Source organism: Fundulus heteroclitus, chromosome 3, assembly GCF_011125445.2.
Source record: "Fundulus heteroclitus isolate FHET01 chromosome 3, MU-UCD_Fhet_4.1, whole genome shotgun sequence".
Taxonomy (NCBI): Eukaryota; Metazoa; Chordata; class Actinopteri; order Cyprinodontiformes; family Fundulidae; genus Fundulus; species Fundulus heteroclitus.
This window is the reverse complement of record NC_046363.1, coordinates 40,353,389-40,377,886: the sequence shown is the minus strand read 5'-3', so window position 1 is coordinate 40,377,886 and position 24,498 is coordinate 40,353,389. Positions and strand designations below refer to the sequence as shown.

The following is a 24,498-nucleotide window of genomic DNA, read 5'->3' as shown; positions in this document are numbered from 1 at the left end:
AGCCTTTAAAACTTTGAATAGTCTTATTTATTTATTTTTTGGCTTAAAATTGACATTCTTGGAATTTTTTGGACATCTGTCAAATGAGATTTCTGGAACAAGGTAAGAGAATAAATAGTGGGATATTCTTGGTTAAATGCCATACATACAGGGCTAGCTGCCAAATGGGAGTAAATCCTAGCACCAAATAAGTTATTTTTAGTCACACTTGCACATGACAACTATGTCATATTTAGCTAACTTGGCCAGGGGATCAGGAAGTTAATTTCATACACTGCAATGCATATTTCTGGAAATCCACAATTCAATTACATTTTAAGTCCAGACTTGAATTTCTTGAAACATTCTGCAAGGCTTCACAATGATTAGGTGATTAGGCACATCTGTAGACTCCAGAGCTAAGACACATTTTTAAAGTTGAACTGATACTTTAATTGAACATTAACAAGTAGTAAAAATGCATAAATGCCATCTAGAATTACGTAAGACGACTAAGGTTTCGAGTTGTAACAATTCTATGAATATGATGTTTGTCCTCGTAACCCGTGACAACTCCAGGACCTGCAGGAACAACAAGGGCGAAGCTCTGCGCCGTGGATTGTCCCTGCCGGGGGAGGCGTGACGCGGCGGAAACTAGATATTAAAATGGCCCCAGAGATTGTGTGCCTGCACCATCAGCGCGTTGAGCTGCAGGCGACCGAGCCGTCACGCAGGATGTGAATATTATTCTGAACCCGTCTAACCCCAGCTCACCGCTTCTTGCACACTAGAAGCTTGCAAAGCTGCAGAGGCAGCTGGTGGCGCAGTAAAAAAAACAGAAGGGGGGGGGGGGGGGGGGTACCGGGGCCTCAGATTTCTAGGAAATTGCAGCAAGTGGCGTACTGCGCTGTGGTGTGAATAGACAGAGGCGACAACGTCAGAGGGACGCTTATCTCACAGCACATATCCGAAAACCACAGACAGAGGGAAAAAAAAAAACCCTTACCAGAAAGACAGCACCAACAGGTCAAACAATGATGAAAATTCTATTTTTTTTATTGGTTTACATGTCTATCAATGACATGTTATGTGCAAATCAATCCCTCTACCTTTTTTTTTTTGTTTGTGACGATCCAAATGTTAACTAAAGCTTTCTAGTATATATATAAAAAAAAGGGGATGGATGTCATGTCTGCATAAACATTTAAGGAACAAGGCTGGACAGTCCAATGGGTTGAACTGAAGTTTGGAAACAAACAAAATTACAAATAATTGGGCTGTAAACAGAACCCAACCCCCTCCCCCTACCTCCCCCATGCAATTAAATAATCAGCTAAACCAGAGTTCATTCATCTTTCGTACATATACTTTGTATTATAAAAATAAATGTATTTATATTAAATAACATTTTATACAATATACACAAGTCTGGTAGGTGACTACCGGCCACCACCGATGAGGGCTTCGGCCTCCGTTTGCGCGTCAAAGTCCAAACGTGGGTGAGGAACGCAGGGAAGGTCTCACAGAGTCCAACACATTCACCTGATAAGAAAGGCCAATCCTGCCCCAATCCCAGCGACCCCAACAAACGCCATGAGCGTGTTCCTCACCGTCGATTCTGTGTCCTCTACTTTAAAGAACTCCACAAAGCCATCCTGTAAAAAGAAAACATTTCATTAGCTCAAAGCCTGCAGAGAGGGGAGTGGTCCTGGACGCCAGGACCAAAAATAAAAATGGACGCTGGTGCTTTAATAAAGCAGCTGTAACTCACCCATGAATTGTTCTTGGCTAGCCAGTCCCGCTGGTTGGTCAGCAGGTATGTGGAGATCTCCCGGCTCACCAGGTCCACGCAGTGAGACCGGCCGCTCTCCTTCAGGTGCTGGCACAGCACCGCCCCGAAGGCCACCAGGCTGGCGATACGACCCCAGTTGGTGGTTCCGTCCGAGAAGAGGCTGACCGCAACCGATGTCACGAACCCCATGTCGTCTGACTTCTGGTCCAGGTTGAGCTTCCTGATCATACCTGGAGGGAGGGAGGAAGAGAAAAGTTAACTTGTGTCACAGAGATCCAAATAGTTCAAGTGTTGTTGGTGAGGATTCTCAATCATCCAGATTGTAATTAATCCAAAAAGGTTAAAAGAAGAAGAAATGGACTTCTGTTATGAAGCTGAAGTTGTTTCCATTCTTATCCAGGAAGATTTCAAAACTCAAAATGTCTGGAGTAGTGAGGCGTTTCCTGGATGGGAAGCGGAACAAGTTCAGCTTCAGAACAGAAGTCCAGTTTTATTTAATTTATTTTTTATTATCTTTCTTTGGATTGATCACAATCTGGATACAACATACTAAACAATCTGTATTATTTATTTAGTTATTTTTTAAGTCCAGTTTTTATTTCTTTAACCTCTTCTGGAGTTTCTGCGTCTGACTTCCGCAGAATGAAGCAAGAAGCTGAGCTGCGTTTTAAAAAAAAAAAAAAAAAAGCTTCACTTCCCTGAACGTTTGCCAAATAAAGACTTAAAAAAACTAGAAAAAGCTGTTCCTACGCAACAGCGAGTGAGAATGCTAATCTGCAGAACAATTGAGCAGAAGATGCAGAAAACATTGAAATCAGATTTGCAGAATTTGAAAAAAAATTTAAAAATTTGAAGGAATTTGAAGAATTTGAAAAAGTTTGAAACATTGAAAGAAATAGAAGAATGTGAAGGAATTTGAAGAATTTGAAAAAAAGGAAGAATTTGAAAAATTTGAAGAATTTGAAAAAGTTTGAAACATTGACAGAAATAGAAGAATGTGAAGGAATTTGAAGAATTTGAAAAAAAGGAAGAATTTGAAAAATTTGAAGAATTTGAAAAAAATTGAAAAATTTTAAGAAATTTGATGAATTTGAAAAATTTGAAGAATTTGAAAAAAATTGTAAAATTTCAAGAATTTGAATAAATTTAAGAATTTGAAAAATCTGAAAAAATTTGAAGAATTTGAAAAATTTGAAGAAATGTGAAAAATTTGAAGAAATTTGTAAACTGAAAAAATTGAAGAATTTGAAAAATTGGAAAAAATTTGAAAAATTTGAAGAAATTTGTAAACTTTGAAAAAATTGAAGAATTTGAAAAATTGGAAAAAATTTGAAAATTGGAAAAATTTGAAAGATTAGAAAAAATTTGAAAAATTTGACGTAGGCCAAATTTCTTGTGGAGCTTTCTCTCTAAAGAAAGTACAGACTCTGTGAAGCAGAAGTTTGTACGAGCTTCCTAGAGCTACTTCCGGTTAGCAACATGCTAACCGTTAGCCGCTAACAAGGTTGTGTTCACAGTGCTCTCAACTCTCACGCATTGACCGTGTGACACACGCATTTCACTGACTTCACACGCTCACACGCAACACATGACATTTCACACGCAAACATGGAATTTCTCACGCATAAAAATCACAAAGCCCATCTGGGCTGCGGACGACAAAACTCCGCCTTCTGCTGAGCTGTTTTGGCTTCTTTCACAGCTTGTGGCCATCAGTAATTCCTGCTGCAGTTCATGTTAACAGTGCAGCAGGAAGAGTGATCAGAGTTATGAAAAATTTTAGTCTTAACAGTGGTGAAAGTGAGCCGGTAAGGTCCTGTACCGCGTACACAGGAGGGGAGGGGGAGGGGGTGGGGGTGGAGCTGCTGCCAGATGACATTCAGAACCAGTCATGGCTGCACGCTGGATCATAAAACAGTTCTGCTAACCAGATGCAGTTTAAAAAGCCACTTAGGCTGTTTATAAGTTTCGTTTTTATTAATTCTGCATTTTTTAACTACATGCACCGTATTTCTGTGCCTCCGCGCTTGCTCCTCTCCCCCCTCCTTTCCCTCGGAGCAAGTGCTTTCTATTCCTCTCGTCAGTGCGCCCAGAGCGCACTGACGAGAGGAATAGAAATGTGTCTGGTCAGCGCAGCGACTGACTGAGAAACCTGTCGCTGTGAAAGGTGATGAGAATGTTATAAACTGTATCAGTCTAGAAGTGCATTGAGCTGAAAGGAGGGAGATATTAGCAGCAGGATTGTGTGTAAAGACGCAGCGGGAACCTCTGTGTGCTTCAGTGTTGCTGCTGAGGGGAAGTTGACCATAAAGGCTTGATGAAACTCAGGCTGATTCACCAATCAGGTTATAGATTTACAATGATAAACAACCCATAGATGAATGTGTAACAGTATAATAATTCGGTCAATAACTTAAAACTACTTAATTTTATTCAGTATTATTTGAATAATTGTGTATTTTTTATGTTTTAATCCATTAACTAAACAATAAAGTATTAATACGTCTCTTTCTCTTTTTAACACAAGTAATACATGTCTACTTCATTGTCTGGTGGTGGGATAAAAATTAGATGGAGTTGACTCCACCGGCTCTTCCAGGGTCCGGTTAGCCCCGCCCCCAAACAAGCCACGCCCCCCCCCCCCATTAGCATAATCTCACTCTTAACTTTTGATAAAAGTTGAGAGGTCTGTGTTCAGTATCACCGGGGGATTGTACTGTCAGTTTGGTTCAAATCCTGTACTGGGAAGTGCCTCAAAAAGGGGTGCCAATACTTAATGTCACCAAACATGACCAAAGTTCATGGGTCAGATCCGCCTCCTTTAGCAACTCAGCCTCACCACATCTGGGCCAAGAACTCAACATTTGATCAAAATGGTCAGTAGCGCCATTTCCCACAGGTGGGTGGTGCTGTATTGGCCAATTGGGTTGTGTCTGGGCATCATGCCAGGTCCTGTTGGAAGCAAAGGCCCAATAGGAAAGCATGTGACATCCAAAATGGGACAGAAAAGTGACACATGGCCGAAAGTCACTTGAAAATTTTAAAATGTTAAGAGGAAGTGACTGTGCGAATTTCAGGCTCCTACATTAATCACAGCCACTGCAGTGGATGTTGAAAGTTGCTATTCTATCCGAATGGAGCTTCTCCCTCTGGCCCTCAGAGTTCCGTCGTCATGGAAACTCACTGACACACCTGCAGCAGGCTGTCTACCGAAGTGCAGAGACTTTGCTCAGACTCTGCCTCATTGAAATAGAATGGAATACTTTGCCTCAAACAACGCTCCATATCTCCTGTTCCGTAAATGGTAGAGACATTTTTTCAGCGTTTAGTTCGTAACGGATAGGAGAACAAGAAAAACTATCGTTTTTTGCTAGAAATATTTTAATTTAGGCGTAAAAAATTATGATATAAAGAGGAATTTTATGAAATTTTAGAAATCCTCTACAAACGGTCCCGAACAAATCGCTGTAGCTGAAAAAGTATAAGAGATATCAAAATAATTATTTCACTGTGAGTATCAGCAGGCTTTTGAGGACTATGGAGCTCATTTTTATGTTTGTACAAAAATCGGTGTAGGCACAGCGACGATGTAAAAAAGTGGATGATGTGGAAGAATGAAGCTCCAAAGCGTTTTAAGGATTTTGCACATTCGCTACTCCCGAACAAATTGTTCCTGTGGCAAAACCGTAACAGCTATCAACAAAATTCTTTTTTTATGAGTGCCAGAAGGGTCTGGACATGAATGTGTGAAAGTCTCATGCCTGTACATGAAACAGTTTAGGAGTAGCGACGATGTGAAAACATGTGATGTTTTGGATTTCCAGGTGTCATTTTTGAAAACCGCTCCATAGGAAATGAATGGGGAAGGTTTCGGGTTAGTGTCGCTCTGAGGTGATTTGCGAAAAATCTATAAATCCCACACCAATGATGGTTACATTTTCCGAATCCAGACAAAAATTCCTACGTTTTGATGTATAATTTATGTGGATAGGGTGAAATTTGAGCGAGTGAGAGAAAGTTGTTCAGAGAAGAAGAATTTGTTGAATTTCTAGAGTGTGCACTCTAAAAGAGCCTCCTTGACGACCATAGCAACGCATGTTATTTGCAGAATTTCTTGAAAAGCCAAAATTATTTTAAAGACTTACTATACGAAAATGGTGAAAGATATGAAAAAGCTGAAACATACCACAATAGCGAAAAGATATTACTACATTTTAAAAGTTGAATGACGTTTATAGCTGAAAGTAGGCTGAAGCAGTAAGATGTCAAAAAGTTGAAATATTTGAAGAATTCGAAGGATTTTCCATTCATTTTCAATGAGAGCAAAAAACGCACAAAAAGTTAAATATTTTAAATATTATAAAAGTTATAATTACAAAAAGACATAGCAGTAATGTCGTGAACGAGCTGAACGTTTTGATACGAAAATTGTTTAAATCGGTTGAAGTATGCAGGAGTAGTTAGATGCCGAAAAACGTACGGAATAATAATCAAGACCTGAAGGAACTTAGTAAGTGAGAATGCTGTATAGCATTCTCACTTGAATAGGCCCTAAAACAGGCCGCTTCAAACACGGAGCGTGTTGTGTGGAATAAACACTACATATTTCCAGTGGGTGAGGCAGTCTGTGTGAACACCGTGGGGGGGAAAAATAAAAGAGAAAGAAAAAAAAAAAAATCCTCCTGCAATGGCGGCGATTTACCGTTGTAAGCGTATCTGTGCTTCACCACCCTCTTCATGGTAGACAGAGATTTTTTCGTGTACCACCGATGGCCCGACAGTCCAGTAAAGTCTCAGGAAACCGCTAATAAGCTCCGTGGTGTCGCTGTCCAGCGCCTCCTGGCCGGCGTGGCTCCCGCAGCCGGCGGCCTCGCTGTCCGCCTGCAGCTCCGGGGTGCTGGGCAGGGAGCCGTCGTCGCGGTTCTCCTGGAGGCTTTTCACCGCGTAGCCGTTCCTCGCCATCACTCGGAGGTTCTTAGGTCGTTTCGAAAAGTCACTGCGGAGATCTTCCATTGAGGAACTCATTTCAACCTCGGGCAGTTGAAGCCCCGGCCTGTAGTGCGGTTGTCCGTCCCCGACTCCATTTTGAGAAATTAGACAGTTTACCAGTTGTGTGCTTGTCGGTTCCGCAGACATACTTCGGGTTTAAATTTAAATTTAATCTCAATCGATTCACAGCAGGAAGAAATTTAAGCCTACAGATGAAGGCAAGCTAGTAATTATATTTAGCCAATCTTGAACTATAATCCACACACTCGACTCGGTCCTGTTCTTCCGGAACTGATGTGGTGGAGAAATGTCTTCTTCTTCTTCTTCTTCTTCTTCTTCTTCTTCTTGATTTTATTGGCGGTTGGCAACAAACTTTAAGTAGCATTACCGCCACCTACTGGTATGGAGTGTGGTTCGAAATGGACTATCAACTTATATAAGTATTTATATCTTCCTACTCCTACCTTTAATATATAATTTAACTAAATGAATTTCCTATTTATATATACCTACATACTCTCATCCATTTTTATATATGTCTTTATAATCCACCCCCCTAGATCATTTACCCATTCACACACACACACCTATTTTAATCATATTCTTTGAAATAATTTAGTTTTCTTTACATATTTAATAATTATTTGTATATGTTTACTCCCCGAATTCTTCCTCAAAATATCTATCAAATTAATCTTTTCCTTAATACATTCAAACTCTTTTTTCATACACCTTCTTTCTCTTTCATACTTATGGCATTCTAACATAACATGTTCTATCGTTTCATATATGTCACAATACTCACATTTTCCATTATTATGCTTTTGTATTTTAAAAAGTGTATAATTAAGACCTGTATGCCCTAATCTTAATCTTGTTATCACCCTTCCTTCCTTTCTATTTCTTCTTTCATTTCTTTTCTCTCCTACTATCTTCTCTATTTTATAAAACCATCTTCCTGTTTTTTCTTCATCCCACCTTTTTTGGCATTTTTCCATCAGTTTTTCTTTAACCATACTCTTTCCCTCATATTTACTTGTTTTAACTTTAAAACTAATATTATTATGAATTGCCCTTTTTGCTATATTATCTGCCCTCTCATTTCCTTCTACCCCTATATGAGCTGGAATCCATACAAATACAACTACCAGCCCCATATTCTGTATTCTATACAATGTATAAAATATTTATAATAATATATCCATCCTACTATCTGATTGAACATTTTTTAAACTTAATAATGCTGAACTTGAATCTGAACATATCACTGTTTTTAATGGTTTTATTTCTTCCACCCATTGCAAGGCTAACAATATTGCCAACATTTCTCCTGTGTATACTGATAACCCATCTGTGCTCCGTTTTCCTATTTTTACTTCAAATTCTGGCACCACAACAGCTACTCCTATCTTCCCATTTATCTTTGACGCATCTGTATAAGTTTGAATATATTTGTAATATTTGTTTATATGTATCTGTACTGAATATTTATCTACCGTGTATGATTTATCTTGTTTCTTTTCTATTATTGACATGTCTACATTTGCTTCTGGTAAAATCCATGGTGGTATTATTGACATTGGTGTTTGACTTATTTCTAAAATATCAATCTTGAATTCTTTTATTTTATTTCCAATATTCCATCCAAAACTCCTCATTTCTTTCTTTTCTTTTTCCCAACATGGACCTAAAATTTCCCGAGTTGGATGATCAATTTTATTGCTTTGTAAATTTAACCAGTAATTTATTTCTAGTTTTGTTCTTCTTAAATCTAATGGCATTTCTCCCATTTCTACTTCTATTGCAGCTGTTGGTGTGGTTTTAAATGCTCCAGTACATATTCTTATTGCCTGATGTTGAATTATGTCTAATTTATTCAGATGTGTTTTAGCTGCTGAACCGTAAACTATGCACCCAAAGTCTATGTTAGATCTTATCTTTCCATTATAAATCTGCTTCATTGATTTTCTATCTGCTCCCCAGTCACTGCCAGCCAAGCATCTTAAAATATTTAAGATTTTCTTACACTTATCAACCACTTTTTGAATATGTATATTCCAGTTTAGTTTTTCATCAAACCATATTCCTAAAAATTTTATACACTTTACTTGTTCTAATTCTTGATTATATAATTTTAATTTTATTTCCTTGTTTATTTTTTTTGTGAATATCATTATTTTTGTCTTTTCAACTGAAAACTTGAATCCCCATTGCAACGCCCATTTTTCTATTTCAATGATAACTGTCAGGTTCAAACACCTAAAACATTCATTAACAACACAAGAAGGAGAGACAACAATGAGATTGATTTTCAAATAAGCTTGCAAGGAGATCGAGCGGAGATGCTTAATACAGATGTCCAAATCCGATCTGAAGCAAATCCGTCGCCCCCTCTCTATTTATTAGGAAAGGGAATCCCTGGTTCCATTTTGAATCTAAGGGGTAGGGATAAGCAAAATAACTGTGACCTTCCAGATAAAACCAAGCAGTTCACACAGTGCAGCACTCCAGATGGCTGAATAGAGTTCATAAAAACACTGATCATAGTCACAACATATTTCTCTGCTTTCTGCAGGCCTTCTGCAAATATAATAGAGAAATCTAAAACCTTAAAACTTCTTAGTAGTAAAGAGTAAATATATATGATAAATGCAATGAACATAGTAAATAACATAAAATATGTAGACATAGTAAGAATAATTCTATCATTCCCCCCTGTTATCATTTAATATACTCTTTTTCTCATCTCACTTCAATCGTTCATGATGTTTTCTTTCTTTTAAAAAGTAGCAGCTTATTAATACAGTCCTTTGGTTCAACCGCGAACTTCCGTACAGCTGAATAATATTTTCCACAACATGGAAGGTTCCCGTGTTGGAACCGGGCAGTGCTGTAACTTTTAGTACAGATCAACATGAATGCTTCATAGAGTTGTATCACACAAGAAGAAAGGTTTAGCTTTTATTTACAATTTAGGGTTCATTTAATTAAGTAAGGCCTGTTTTAGGTCCCTATGCGCACATTATTTGAATTTTACATTAGACTAGATAAGAAAAAACTGTTCAGTAACCAAGGTCGAATCCGTCTACTCTTCCCCCACCCTGTAAAACCCCTTACTTGGTTCTCCATTTACCATTCCCATGGACAATCATCCATCACTTTCATACCTTACAAATCCAGGAGTACCACTGAGGGGCATCAGAGGGCAGGCTGGGTCTTTGTCATCAGAAAAATTCATCCTATCTAAAAGATGATAAAAACTGATTTGACCCCAGGTGAAATCCCGCTCTCGGCCAATCTGAGCGAGAAGTACCTCTATTGAAACTAGGAGTTACCATTACCAGCTAAGATTAAAGGATCTTTAGAGCCAATCAGACCCTGGTTCTTCCTATATCAAAGCAAAAAATTGCATAAACCGTAGGTCTTTGTGTGTCTGAAGCAAACAGTTTCCATTCTTTACCATAAAATCATATTGAACATAATGCGACATCACAGTGTAGATGTCTTAACACACATAAAAATCAAAGTAAGTCAGTAGAACAGAGCAGTTAAACAAACAGTAACACAATATGAAAAGAGTCCAAAACGTCAAGAACGCAAAGTTAAGGAAGCCTTCAGGCCTTACAGGCACAAGGCAGAAATTAATCTAATTGCGCTTAGGGTCTCTTCAGGCAACTCCTCCCGTTGAAGAATAAGGAAACAGAGTTATCTGGCTTCTTCATCCCCAGTCCTCTTCTTGGTTCCTCCTCGCAGGCTGGACGATTGAGCTGGATAGTAACAAATGTTCAGTTCTGGATGGGCACTGAGCATTTTATTTTGCATTTCTCTCTAATAAAACACTTTGTGAAGATGGTCTGCAGACACGAGTCCTTGTTTCCACTGGAGAACAGAAACAAGGTGTAATTAGAGTTCTTATCAAAACCCCCATTCATGTGTAATTTATTAAAAATATCCTCCAAGCACTTTCACATTCAAGATATTTCCGTGCACAATTATTTAGCTCCCAGAATTATGCAATTTAATTATTAGTTAAAAGAGTAATCTTTAAGTTCAAATGTGTTTGCAGTAGTTTCCTAATAATACTTAACCGAATGCATCCAATGTTTGCCTTAACTTTAATTGTCTGACAGTTGAAGTTCTCTGCAACATAATTTCATCAACATATTCGTTTCATGTCATTTCCCATTTTATTTTAAAACCCCAACTGAGAAAAAGGAAGCCTTTCCACGTGAAAGCCTTTTCCCTCTTTCACTCTCTCTCTCTCTTTTTTTTCTAAAAGAAAGAAAGTGAGGTGCTGTTCTGCACAGAAAAGACAAAATATTTATACCAAGCTGTTACCGTTCAAGGATGCCAAGGTTCTTCAAAACAAAGCAGTAAGCAGGAGAGCTTTTTGAAAACGTTCTAACATTGTTGAACAACTAAAGCTACTTAAGCAAATCAGAATTAGTTCCCAATTTAATCTTAAAATAAAGTAAACCACACATGTGATTATTTGTCATTATTTAACTGAGGATTAAGGACTTTGATTAAGAAGTTATTGGATGAACGCGTCTCTGCGTTCCTATTTGTCTAGGCCTTGGTAATCTGATCTATGATCTATGTGTTCTGAGTGCCTGGTCAGGAAAGGTTAAGGTTCTCTGAAGCTCTCTGTTTTCAGCAACTCTGAAAACCCATAACCCTTTACAGTCAGTGTTAGGTGTCAGGTAACCTGTGGGACCACGTCATAGTCTCCCTTGGTTCCAACCTGGTTCCACCAGCTGTGTCAAGTTTACAACAGGGCCAGACCACAGCAGCTCGTTCTGGGTGCCATGCCCCAGGGGTCTCCACACCCCCCTGTGTGGAACGTCTCTCATTGTAAGGATCTCACCTTACGTGCCTTTCAAGATGTTCTTTACACAACAGGAGTTCCAATGTGGGATGTCTTTTGCTGCTTTAATGTTCCTCAGAGAAAACCTTCATTCATCCCCAGCAATCCTGACCAGATCCAAAATGTCTCCATAATTTAATCTAATTAAATAAATCTTACTTCTTTTCTGTATGTAAGAGGTAAGAGGATAACCATTAAATTATCCTGATCTAAAAGCCTTCAGGTTAACAATTAGCTAACCTCTGTTTTATGTGTTCTTCCCCTTAGGATGTTTTAACAACCAGTTAAACTATTGAGTTATTTGTTCTAGTCGAGAGATACTAAATCTCCATAAATATTGTAACCATTTTACACTGATGCTTTAATCCTAAATCTACCCATGTTAGTTAGTAGGATGTGTCATTATGCTAATTCTATTGCAACCTTATCCATTTTATCCAGTAACCTTTTGTTACTGTTTTATTGATGCCTGCCGGATTGGCAGAAATCTGATTACTCTAAGATGTTCATTAAATTAAATTTTAATTTAAAAGTTCAGGTTACTCTGCTTATATAGTGAAAACTAATTAATTTCTTTATTTATTTAACTGTTGATATAATACCCACTTAATTTATTAAGTTGCTCTATGATTCCATCAAGTTACTTCTTTAAAAGTTTTCACCTTTACATAATCTTAATGTGTTTCGTAATGTGTGGTTTGTTTTAATTGTGTACAAGAAAATCTGAAGTGAAATGCATGAAGTCGTGTCTGCAGAACTCATCTGTTTTTTGTCGAAGGTTGTCCGATTCCTCAGTCATAGTCCTTCAATGTCCATTTTCAGTCCAATGTCTGACTTTAGCACAACATTCTCCTTCCCTTCAAGAGTCCATCCTCCAGTTCTCGCAACTGAAAAACAGAATGAATACTGCCAGCATTTTTTGCCAAAGAAACGCTCTATAGGTTGAAAAGAAATTACAGCAAAGCAGTCACAAACATTTTAACCGCTGTGTTCCCTCTAACATGACAAACATAAAAGAAATAAAATCATTTAAAAAAATAAATCAAACTTTGCCTCTGACAAAATAAAACTCAAAACTGGATCAGGCTGAAGTCAATGACATCACCTTTTCTCTTTTGTCCCATGGATCAGCTCTCATGTCACTGCAGCACCGTTTTGGTATTCTCTCGCATCTGAGAATGTCTAAAAAGAGACTAAATCTCTCTGTTAGCACATTCCTATCATATTGACCAGGTTTCTTTGCAAAGAAAAAGAAGCAGAAAGACAGAACTGTTAATAGCATAAAGTAACAAACATTTTTAAGACACCAACTTTCTTTTGAAACTCTGTTCAAAACATCTCTAAAAGAAAAAAAATCAAAACAAAATAAATAACCAAAAAACAAAATTGTCTCCCAAGGAGCACAATTATGTATTTTCAATATGACATAGCAGGGCCGGATTATCCATAAGGGCCAGTGGGCCAGTGCCCAGAGGCACCAAGCATGTGGGGGGGTCACCACATGCCACATGCTTTAAAAATATATTTTTCATAAATTGTTATATTATTTACATGAAATTGTTGAAAGACCATACATTATTCATTTTGTGAACACTGATGTCACAATAATAATAAATGATAAATAAATCAAGATTAGGTTACATGATCTATCACTCCCCCTCCCCAATCTGTCATTGTTGAGCTGGTCCACAAGTACGTTCAAATGTATCGTCTTTTTTAACGCTACAGAAAATTAATCCAAAATGAACAGACATCAAAAGCTGTGCTTTTTGATTTCAACATTTTAAAATGAGATATTTGAATATTGCTCACTGCTCATATGCCTACATGTAGTTGTGTAAGTTAGTAAATAGTAAATTACATTACAGAAATCCCCTTGATTATGTCTGATGGGTGGGGGGGCTTTGAGGTATAGTGCCCAGGGGCACCACATTGTCTTCATACAGGCCTGGACATAGGTTTTTGACTTATTACAAAGTTTTGACATCCTTCTGGTCCATTGACCATGTGTATTTGCTGTTAGTAATATCTTTATTTATACATAATTTCCCAAATCTCAATTGGTCAAGCGTTAAACCTTAAAGCAATGATTTTGTCTTTTAGGTTTCTGAACTTCTAGTGTTTCTCTATAAATGATAAGAGTTTTCCCAGTAAGCACATTGAGAAGGCTACCCAAAACAACCCAAGATTAGAATTAGAATTTAACCCTTCAGAAGCTGGCTTTATTTTATTTTTTTCCCTCTGACATAGTTTTCGTGCTCCCAGGCCAGAACACACAGACCCAGCCTTGCCATAACATTCAGATGTTTAAATCATGGTCAGAGTTGTTTATCATATCTATTGTCCTTCTCAGGTTATACTGTCCCTCTGAGGTTCACCTCAGTTCAGCATAACTAATAACATCAGATGATTTTGTAACTGATGACGCGTGTAACGTTGCCTTCTGATAATTTGACACTTTTCAAAATTTCTCATTAGTTGCATTCAAATCCCAAGTAAAAAGAAATAAAATAAATGAATAGAAAACCCTTAGAAAAGCAACCATATGTAGTTCTATACAGGTTTGATCAAAGCCAAAGCACAGTTTTTTTTTTATTTTTACATCTATTTAAATCAAAGATCATGTATTTCTAAACTTCTTTCAAATGGACTGGTTTGTGATGAATCACTATTGTTATAAGCAATAAGATCTCAGTGAGTTTGTATTACTTTAGGGCTCAAACAAATGATGGGGTCACTGGTTAATTCTGTAGTGGAGTAAATCCAACAACCTTTTATGTACAGCTCATTGCCTGTTACAATTTTCTAACAAAGCTGAAATATTTTTCGTTTAAACCATTTTAATCTCTCCGTGTATCAATTTAATTCGGCCCTGATATTTAATGTTAAAAAAAAAAAACTTTGTTATTGAAGTATCTCTTGTTCCTTCTTTAGTTTTTAGTTAACATAGTTAATGCTTAAAAATGTTATTTGAATTAGGAGCTGCAGTTCTCCCAAAACAAATGAACATCTTTGAAACCATGATTTATAAGTTCACCCAGACGAACGTTTAGTTAAATAGATACATACATACAGTTACATAGAAATGATGACATTCAGAAAAAACAAACAGACGAAGGCCTGTTTTTTCATTATCTTACACAGACAGATCTATGTTTTTAATATTTTTCAAAACATCTATGGCAACGCTGAAAGATGTTTTCAACGTGTTAAGTTCCCGCTTAGTTTAAAAAGTGGAAAGCGTGCACTGGCTAAGACACCGTATGTTTCGTCCAAACACCGTTTTATGCTTCAGTCCCGCAAGGGTGCAACTCTTTGTCTTGCAGACACCTGGACGCTTATCCATTTTTGAAAGTTATACGTCGCTATTAGCAGTTCGGGACACTTTTATCCTTAACAGAAGTGTCTAGTTGGTCCCCCCCATGTAAACGCTTCCCCGGTGCAACGTCCTTTTAGTTCCGTTTCCGTTTCCCTTTTTTATTCATTTTATTCAATTTTCGCTTTTCTTTTTTCAACCAGATATAAGTCTGGTGTATTATCTCTAAACTAAGGCTCCCAAACTATTAATTTTATTATTTCAATGAATCTTGTATTTTATCTTTTTATTACTCAAAGTATTAAAGCTCATTTGGGAATCTTAATATGCAATTTTGCAATAAATGACACTAGTTAAAATTATGCTTGTACCAAAAAAATATATATTTTTCTTTTTTCTTTTTCAGTTGTCTCAAAGAAATGTTTAATCCCCTGCCAAATATCAACTATAATAACTTTTAACCACTATTCTGGCCAAATTCTCCCTTCACGAAGATCAACTCCACTGTAAATCTCTCCACTCAGACCCTATTCTGAGCCACACATATGCACACACACATACGCAGATTTACACACACAGACCCACTCGCGCGCAGCCGCGCACACACACTCTCAAGCGCTGTGGGTTCAAACATTCTCTCCTTTCATGCAATAATCCCATTAAACGACACATTACGTTGGACAAGATATAACAAAAACAAAAACATATCAGACAGACAGCTTGCGCGAAAAGAGTCTTCTGCGACACTTTTTTTTTTTTTTTTTTTTTTTTTCTCTACGGGACCTTTAAATACCTCCTTGACTAACCGCTGTGTTTTCAAAAACTCCCAAAATGTTTCTGTGGGATCCCCTTTTAAATCTCTTCATTTATTAATAATACCTTCCTGGAATTTTAACTATTTTTGTTTGTTAAATCACCCCTTAAACCTGCATTGTATTACGTATTTTACCCATGAAGCTAAAGGTTTTATTTTATCAGGGTCCTGCTGTTCAATAAATTTCCAGTCTTTACTCTGGAGCTGTTTCAACGTTTTCCTTTGTCCCTTTCCCATTTTTATAAATTTGATCCAGTCCTGTAACACATAGGGTGTTCTATAGGCTGGAATTTTTACACCGTGGGGTAACAATAAAATACCTGTTGTGGTAATTCTCACTTCAACTCTTTCGAGTGGAGAATTCTTGCTAGACCTCCACAAAGGCTTGTTACTTACAATCCCACTGTTTTTAAATGAAAAGAAAATACCTAGTGGTATTTAATTTTCCAGTCATACACACAAACACACAAACACACAATGCAGACGTTAGTTTTGTAGGACTCTGCCGCCCTGCCTCGAATTACACGGCCTATTATCAGGACGCCGTTATCCTATTTTGTTTTTTTTTCTACACAGACTTTTTGGGCTCTGTTACCCCTTAGTGCCTATCAGTGCCAAGGATGATAGGGTTTGTTATCACGGACTTTCTCGGACTCCGTTATCCCTTCTATGCGCAATACCTCTCAGGTACTCATTTATACCTTTTTTTAAAAAAAAACAAATCCACTCACCACTGCTGTCAATCCTCCCTCGGACTTCCCGTCAACAGTCAGAAACCCAGAGGCGAGATGGACTAGGCCCTTGGAAAAGGATCTGAATGCAGTGATCACTGACTTTTCACCCGGTTCACCTCACCCAGAGGAAATCCTCCTGTATGTTGGGATCCGGCTCGAAGGACCAATTAAATGTCAGGTTCAAACACCTAAAACATTCATTAACAACACAAGAAGGAGAGACAACAATGAGATTGATTTTCAAATAAGCTTGCAAGGAGAACGAACGGAGATGCTTAATACAGATGTCCAAATCCGATCTGAAGCAAATCCGTCGCCCCCTCTCTATTTATTAGGAAAGGGAATCCCTGGTTCCATTTTGAATCTAAGGGGTAGGGATAAGCAAAATAACTGTGACCTTCGAGATAAAACCAAGCAGTTCACACAGTGCAGCACTCCAGATGGCTGAATAGAGTTCATAAAAACACTGATCATAGTCACAACATATTTCTCTGCTTTCTGCAGGCCTTCTGCAAATATAATAGAGAAATCTAAAACCTTAAAACTTCTTAGTAGTAAAGAGTAAATATATATGATAAATGCAATGAACATAGTAAATAACATAAAATATGTAGACATAGTAAGAATAATTCTATCAATAACCTTTTGTACTTTCTTTACCATATGATTTACATTTTTCCCTCTTTTCCAGACCGCTCCATCATCTGCAAATAATGAACATCCTATTTCTTTTCCAATACCATTAAACACATCATTTATCATAATTAAGAACAGTAAAGGACTTATAATGCTTCCTTGCGGAGTTCCAATTTCTACCTTATATTTTTCTGAATACGCTTCCCCTATTCTCACTTGTATTTTTCTATTTGTTAAAAAGTCTTTAATCCATTTAAATAATGGTGGAGAAATGTCCTTTATGGCAAGCCGTTTTAACATAAATTCAGTTTGGTCTGACTATCTGTAATTACATTCCAGATATCTTAAATTGCATTTTGACTAGACAAAACTACATTTTGACTATCCGGAATGGTAATTTAAGATATCTTTATTTACATTCTGACTAGGAAGAATAATAATTCAAGATATCTTCAATTACATTTTGACTAGTCAGAATTCCTTTCAAGATATCTCAAATTACGTCACCGGATTCGTCATTGAAAGCGTCACACATCCGTAATTGTAATTTAAGATATCTCGAACGTAATTATGACTAGTCAGAATTACAATTTAAGATATCTGAAATAAGACATTGCGTGTAAGCTCCTTATTGGCTGTAAGCTGTCCAAACAATTGCTTAAAGATTCAATGGCGCTGGCAGTTTTGGACAAAATTGTGAGAAAATGCCACAATATTGAAAGAGCTTTTCATTATGGGATGTGCGGAGAGCGCGAAAAACGTGTTATTGAAGAATGCCTAAGAAATTTGCAAAGAATTTCTGATTTACTTTCGGCGGACACTCACAACGCACTGAAAAACGGTTTAGAGGAGCTGAAAGTGCTACTATCGACCGATGTCCAAGCTGGAAATAATGAATATTCCGCAGCCCGGGCCAGTTCAGGTAATAACCAGATGTAGTTTTTATACTGTGGTAAAGCTATCTGCTTCTTCGGAAATTATGGTAAAGCCAGCTAGCTCTTGATTTTGACATGCTAGACGGCAAAAGGCATTACAGCACCCTCCTTTAGCTCCTCTGAAAATAAAAGCACGCCTCCGGTTCATGTCTGATTCACACTTTAAGTTGCTTTCCAGCGTCTATAAAAGTTTAAAGCTTTGTGTTTATGCATTTGCAACAGAAAAATATGTATATTAAAATAAATGTATACATTGTGTGAAATGCATAGTTTCACCCTTAGGAGACACAGGGACACCTCTAGACAGATATAGACAGACAGAGAAAAACAGATGCATAAAGTAAACATTACGCTGAGGCATTTGAATATGATTCTATTTTAGGTGGTCGAGGTAGACCAGCTATTCATATTACAAGAGATCAGATCGACTTTCTTTTGGCCCAAGGACACACAGTCAAGAGGATGGCAAACATCTTTGGATGCTCAACATCATTTCTTTATAAGAAGTCCAAGGCACTTGGTGTACCAATCAGGGGAAGGTTGGCTGCAGTGACTGATGAAGACCTTGAAACTAACATCAGACAACTTCAATCCCTGTATCCAAATTCTGGGACTGAGGTATGTAATCTAAATACAGTTTCTGAACAAGTAATATGTTCAACAGTGGTGGTGCAGGATATTAATTATTTTATTGTTAAATGTTAAGTGTTACAAATCATGATAAAAAAAATATTTATTTTATGACCAGATGTGAAATCTGAAACCTATAATTTGTAAAAGATTACTTTCATAATGTTAAATTTTGTGGTGGTTCGAAATAGTAAGACCACATGTCCTTCCTTGAACCAGATGATGCGAGGCTTGTTGCATGCACAAGGACTAGTGGTTCCACGGCGTAAGGTCCGTGACATGATGGCTCGAATCAACCCAATGGCAACTGCAAGGAGGTGGAGCAGTGCAGTGTCTCGACGTGTCTATCATGTGCCATATCCCAACAGTTTATGGCATATTGATGGCAACATGCGTCTCATAAGATATCTGAAAATATCAAGGATGTTTTTCAGAGTAGATGTCCTAGAACTAAATTCACTATACACATTTCATTTGCATACATTACGGATACATTTTTTGTATTTCTATTTAGGTGGGGCTTTGTGGTCCATGGTGGCATCGATGGATGTTCTCGCTTAATTACTTACTTGAACTGTAGCAGACAATCGCGCCTCAACAGTGCTATTTCATTTTCTCAAGGCAACAGGCCTCTATGGCTTACCTTCAAGAGTGAGGTCAGATCATGGTGGCGAGAATGTGCAAGTGGCACTGGTGATGAACCTCCTTCAGGGCATTGAACGTCGGAGTCATCTAACTGGGGAATCCATCCATAATCAGAGAATTGAGCGTCTTTGGAGGGATGTGTTTTTACATGTTCTGGAACCATTTTATAGCACGTTTTATAATCTTGAAGATTCAGCTCTCTTGGATCCTAGCAACGACGTGCACAAACTTTCTCTTCACACAGTTTTTCTTCCTGACATTCAAAGCCGACTAGAGCAATTCAGAGAGGCATGGAACCACCATTCCTTGCGTACCGAAAACAATAAAACACCAACACAAATCTGGACTGAACGGATGTTGGCAAACATGGGAGCCAACAGCACAGCAACTAACAACGTGTTTGGTGAAAATTCCAACACACCAGAAACTCTTGAAGAACTTCTGCAACAGCATGGCCTTAGGCCACTACCAACTAGACTTAGACTTTCTTTATTGTCATTTTGTATACACAGAGTGCATACAGAACGAAATTTCGTTTTTCACACAGCTCAAATATTGCAGTAACTCTACAGGATACCTTGCAGTGAATTACAGTACATGATAAAGTGCAGTGATCAGTCGCAGTCACTTACAGGATAAATTTCAATTTACTTCCGGATAAAGTGCAGCAGTGAACAGTAGGCAGTTGAAATGTAAACAATGTAAACCAAATGTAGACAAATATGCAGTAGGGTGCAGCAGTGATTTAAAAGTAGACAGTTGCATTGTACACAGTTTTGCAGTACGTTTCCGGTTAAGGTGCAGCATCAATTTTGCAGAATACGATACAATGTGCAAATGTGCAAATCAGCGAATCTAGTGTGGTACACTTTTATACTTCAGCAGTTCAACAGTCTGATGGCAGCAGGGAAAAAGCTTTTGCAGAACCTAGTGGACCTGCAGCGGATGCTGCGGAACCTCTTTCCAGAGGGCAGCAGGGAGAATAGTCTATGGTGGGGGTGTGAGGGGTCCCTGATGATGTTACGGGCTCGAGACACACAGCGCTGCGATGAAATGTCTTTAATGGAGGGAAGAGGAACCCCGATGATCCCTTCTGCTGTCCTCACCACTCTCCTCACGTTCTTCCAGTCGGAGGCACTGCAGCCTCCACACCACACAGAGAGACAGCTGGTCAGAATACTCTCCATGGTGCTTCTGTAGAAGGTCGTGAGGATGGGCGGGGGCAGGCGGGCCCCCGCCCATCCTCACTGATGCTGAAGAGGTTCCTAGTGTAATTGTAGAACCACCCCAAACCAGGCTCAGTCAGCAGCAACTTCAATCAGTTAATCTTGCAGTCAATCATATTTCAGATCTGAAGGAGAAATACCAGGCCTGTTGTGCAGAAATTGCAAATGCTTTATTGATTTAAGTACATGTCACTATGTTTGAGGAGTGACAAACATCAAGAACATTTGATCAAATGCATTGTTCTAAAGATACAATTACTACAAATAAAACTCGGAATTGACTTGAGTACGTATCCTTACAAATTTAATTATAAAATGTTAAGGTGTTTAAAGACATGACAAATTAAATATACATTCTGGAGAGGGAAAGAACAATAAAAAAATTCTACTTTGGAAAATGTTAATGTAGAAATAAATAGTATCTCCCAACCCCCATTTCAAATGCATCTTTTTGACCCTTGGAGCTTCTTTAGAATTTGATTTTGTTTTTAAAAACGTGTTAAATAAGACATCTATTCTTTGCAACAACAACAAAAAAAAATATTGTATTTACAGTTCAATATTTTCCAAGTTTGGCCATTACATTAACCATATTATAATTTGCTTTAAAACACTTAACTTTTCAAAACATTCCAACTCTTTTTTTAAAGAACTGCTGATTATGCAACACCAAAGGTAGGTGCCTGCAGCACCCCATCTGTCATGTACTTTGTGAAAGACTCATAGTCTGGGTGTACAGGAAGGCGGAGTACTATAAGGCAAGTATTTGCTTCTGGGAAGACTTTGTTAGCCTCATGGAGGAATTCAATTTGTGGACGATGGGGAAAGCCCAGTGGAGGTACCTTGGATGCTCCAGAAGCGAACTCCAGTATCATTTCAAGGGTAATGGGACTGCATTCTCCTTCTGAAAGACAAAATGTTGAAGGACACACAGTCAAGTTATAAGGACACTGTGTGTCAATAAGAAATGCATTGTCATTGGTGATGACAATGCATTTCTTGTTAGTAAATATAAATCAATAAATTAAACATTTTAAAGACGAACCATGACAAAGCATGATCATTGTAAATAGTATGTAAAAGTATGCATTTATGCAAAAAATTACCCAATATATTTTCACTGCTAAAAGTCAGACAATTTAAAGTGGCTAATGTTATCCTGAGCTACCTCTATAGTTATGCTGCTATAGGCTTAGGCTGCTGGAGGACATCAGGGCCTATTTCTTGCTCTCTACTGAGTTCTAAAGTTCTCCAGTTTTGCTTTGAAATGACTGTTGTCATTTCTGCTTTAACTTTTTGTTCTCTCTCTTTTCTCTTCATAGTAGGTACACCTGGTCTGGCGTCCTGTTAACTGTGACATCATCCAGAGAAGACGGCTCACCCGCTACTACCATCTAATGTAGAACAGATTACTAGATCAATGTGTGCTTCTGTGCTTTTTTGTCTCTCTTGTTGTGTCTCTGTTCTGTCTTCTGTAACCCCAGTCGGTCGAGGCAGATGACCGTTCATACTGAGCCCGGTTCTGCCGGAGGTTTTCCTTCCCGTTAATGGGGAGGTTTTCTTTCCGCTGTCGCTCCAAGCTTGCTTAGTATGAGGGATTGCAGCAAAGCCATGTACAATGCAGACGACTCTCCCTGTGGCTCCAGTGTGCGATTTGCAAAAAAAAAAAACAGAGGGGGGGGGGGATCATTTCAAATGTTTTATAAATGAACATAACGACAAGGTTATGTGGCCTGCATGCTGTCTGGCTGGAGACAGCATGCAACCTGTCCTGGGCGGGAGGGTGGAGAAATTGGCTGCTGCTGCTTCTTGTCTTGTGACGCTGCCTGCAAATATTCATCATCCACCAAAGTTCATCCTGTAACATTACCATGGCTGTTTGTCCAGTCATCTACTCTTGACCCTTTCTGTTGATTTTTCAGACCGAAATATGAAAAAATACTTTGTTGACGTTCATGCTGCCACACGTTCTCATTCATTACTTGGTTAGCTAGCAGCTGCTCTTTCAGGTAAATAGCTAGATCCAGTAGGTTAGACTATTGTTTTTAAACTTGCGCCATCTACTGTCTGGACTCGGAAGTGGGTATTAGTTTACTTTAATCCCTTTGAGCAGAAATAATACTCTTTAAAAACAGACAACAAAAATTCAAAAAATTCAATTAACGAACGTAAAGGACACAAGACATGTATTTATATTAGGGCTGTCAAACGATTAAAAATTTTAATTTGAATCGATTAATCACGTAATGTCGATAGTTAACTCGAGATTAATTGCAAATTAATTGCATGTTTTATCCTTTTATTTCTGAAAGTGTAATAGCCTGTTTGAGCATTTTAATGTGCAATTTTGCAATAAATGACACTAATAAAATACATGCTTGTACAAAAAATATTTTTATTTTGTTATTTTTCAAGCACTTTTGAGAATTGGAATGAAAACATCCTGGTGCCAAATGTTAAACTCTGGACTATAATGGCTAAATGACTAATTATGACGCCCTGATGTTTACACAATGTGTAAATAAATTTGTAAATAAATACCATGCCGATATATTTTTTTGCCTCTTAAACAAAGATAGACATGGTATTAGGCATTAATAAAAATTTTACATTTCAATAAAGTCATACGTTTTATTGTTCGTTTTTTCACACTCTGTCTCACACATCTAATTCTTAGCTTTCACACCAACAATAATATTTTTGCTTGCTGTTTATATCCATATTCATACAGTTTAAGCCTGGAAAAAGGTTTTAAATTTCCAGGTCATTCCAGTCTTACACTTTGCTTACAACTGGGCAGGAGCTTAGTACCCTTGAAAAAGACTGTTTAGGAACTGTTTAGTAACTCCAGGTCCTTCGTTTGGCAACGTGATTCAGCATTAGTTTGTCAAATACAGAGAAAACAAATTAATAAGCATTAAAGTACGGTTTATGGGTTGGGTTTCTGCAATGTTATCAGTGTGTTAAAAACTCATCTTCAGAACCAATGTCTGATAAAATGGTGATCTGCACCATGTAATCTACTTTCAGCAGTTATCACCGGTTATTGCACCGTAAACTGCAGAAAATACGTGCAGAGTAGCTCTCTCTGCCTTTACTACCGTCGGCTCCTATGGCGGAGGGATATTTCAGCTGGATACAAAGTGTGGGTAGTGCAGGCAGGTCTCTTAATAACTGTTAGGATATCAACAAGGTCAAGTGGAACGAGCTGTTTATCCCGGCACATATCTATCAGATACCACCCCGGAGGTGACACAGCTTCCCTGCTGATGTCACAGTTTGGATGTGTACCGCCCTTGTATGGGTATGTCCCGAGATCCCTTTATAATGTTTGTGTGATGAGCACTCGAGGCCGCCTGCCGATCAGGGGCCCATGGGTGTGACTGTAACTATTTCTCTGTCCTTACGTAGATAAAATATAACTAAAAGCATACTTGTCTGTTTTATGCGTCCTACATTCAAGGTAATAAGTAAGTGGGGGTCGCCTGACTGGGTAAAACGAACTGGGTCCACCGAGGGTGCTTCACCGTAGACACGGCACGGTGAAACAGTAACAAATTGGTGTTTCCGCCCGGACCCAAAGGACGACGTACCACCTTCCGTTTTCCGGCCAGGACGTCATTCCGGAAGAAAAACACACAGCTTGCGGCCGCACAAAAGGTAAGGAGATTTCATTCATCTCCTAGTGTCTTTCTTCCTGGAGGGCCGACTTCTTGTATTCCTAAGGGCAGAGAAAGGTTTGAGGATAATTGTTTGCAAACGTGTCGATAAGAACTTGGGATTTGCGTGCGGTCACAGAGGTGAAAGTCCGGGAAGTCTTGGCCAGGCTTCTGAAAATACTGTGAACCTTGAGAATATTGGGTTTAGAGGTCCCTTGTTAGGCACAGAGGAAAATACGTCTTCCTCTGTGTCTAGCATAAAAGCGGCCATTCTGA

At 38.2% G+C, this 24,498-nt stretch overlaps 1 long non-coding RNA gene and 1 pseudogene across 1 annotated transcript; one reads left to right on the top strand and one right to left on the bottom strand.

The window, feature by feature from the left end:
• Positions 1-1,037: 1,037 nt before the first annotated feature.
• Positions 1,038-7,040, bottom strand: LOC118562677 (annotated as a pseudogene).
• A 10,764-nt stretch (positions 7,041-17,804) lies between these two features.
• LOC118557921 lies at positions 17,805-19,080 on the top strand. Its single transcript, XR_004928115.1, has 3 exons — positions 17,805-18,049; positions 18,445-18,680; positions 18,912-19,080. It is a non-coding gene; the product is annotated as an uncharacterized LOC118557921 (long non-coding RNA).
• Positions 19,081-24,498: the final 5,418 nt, after the last annotated feature.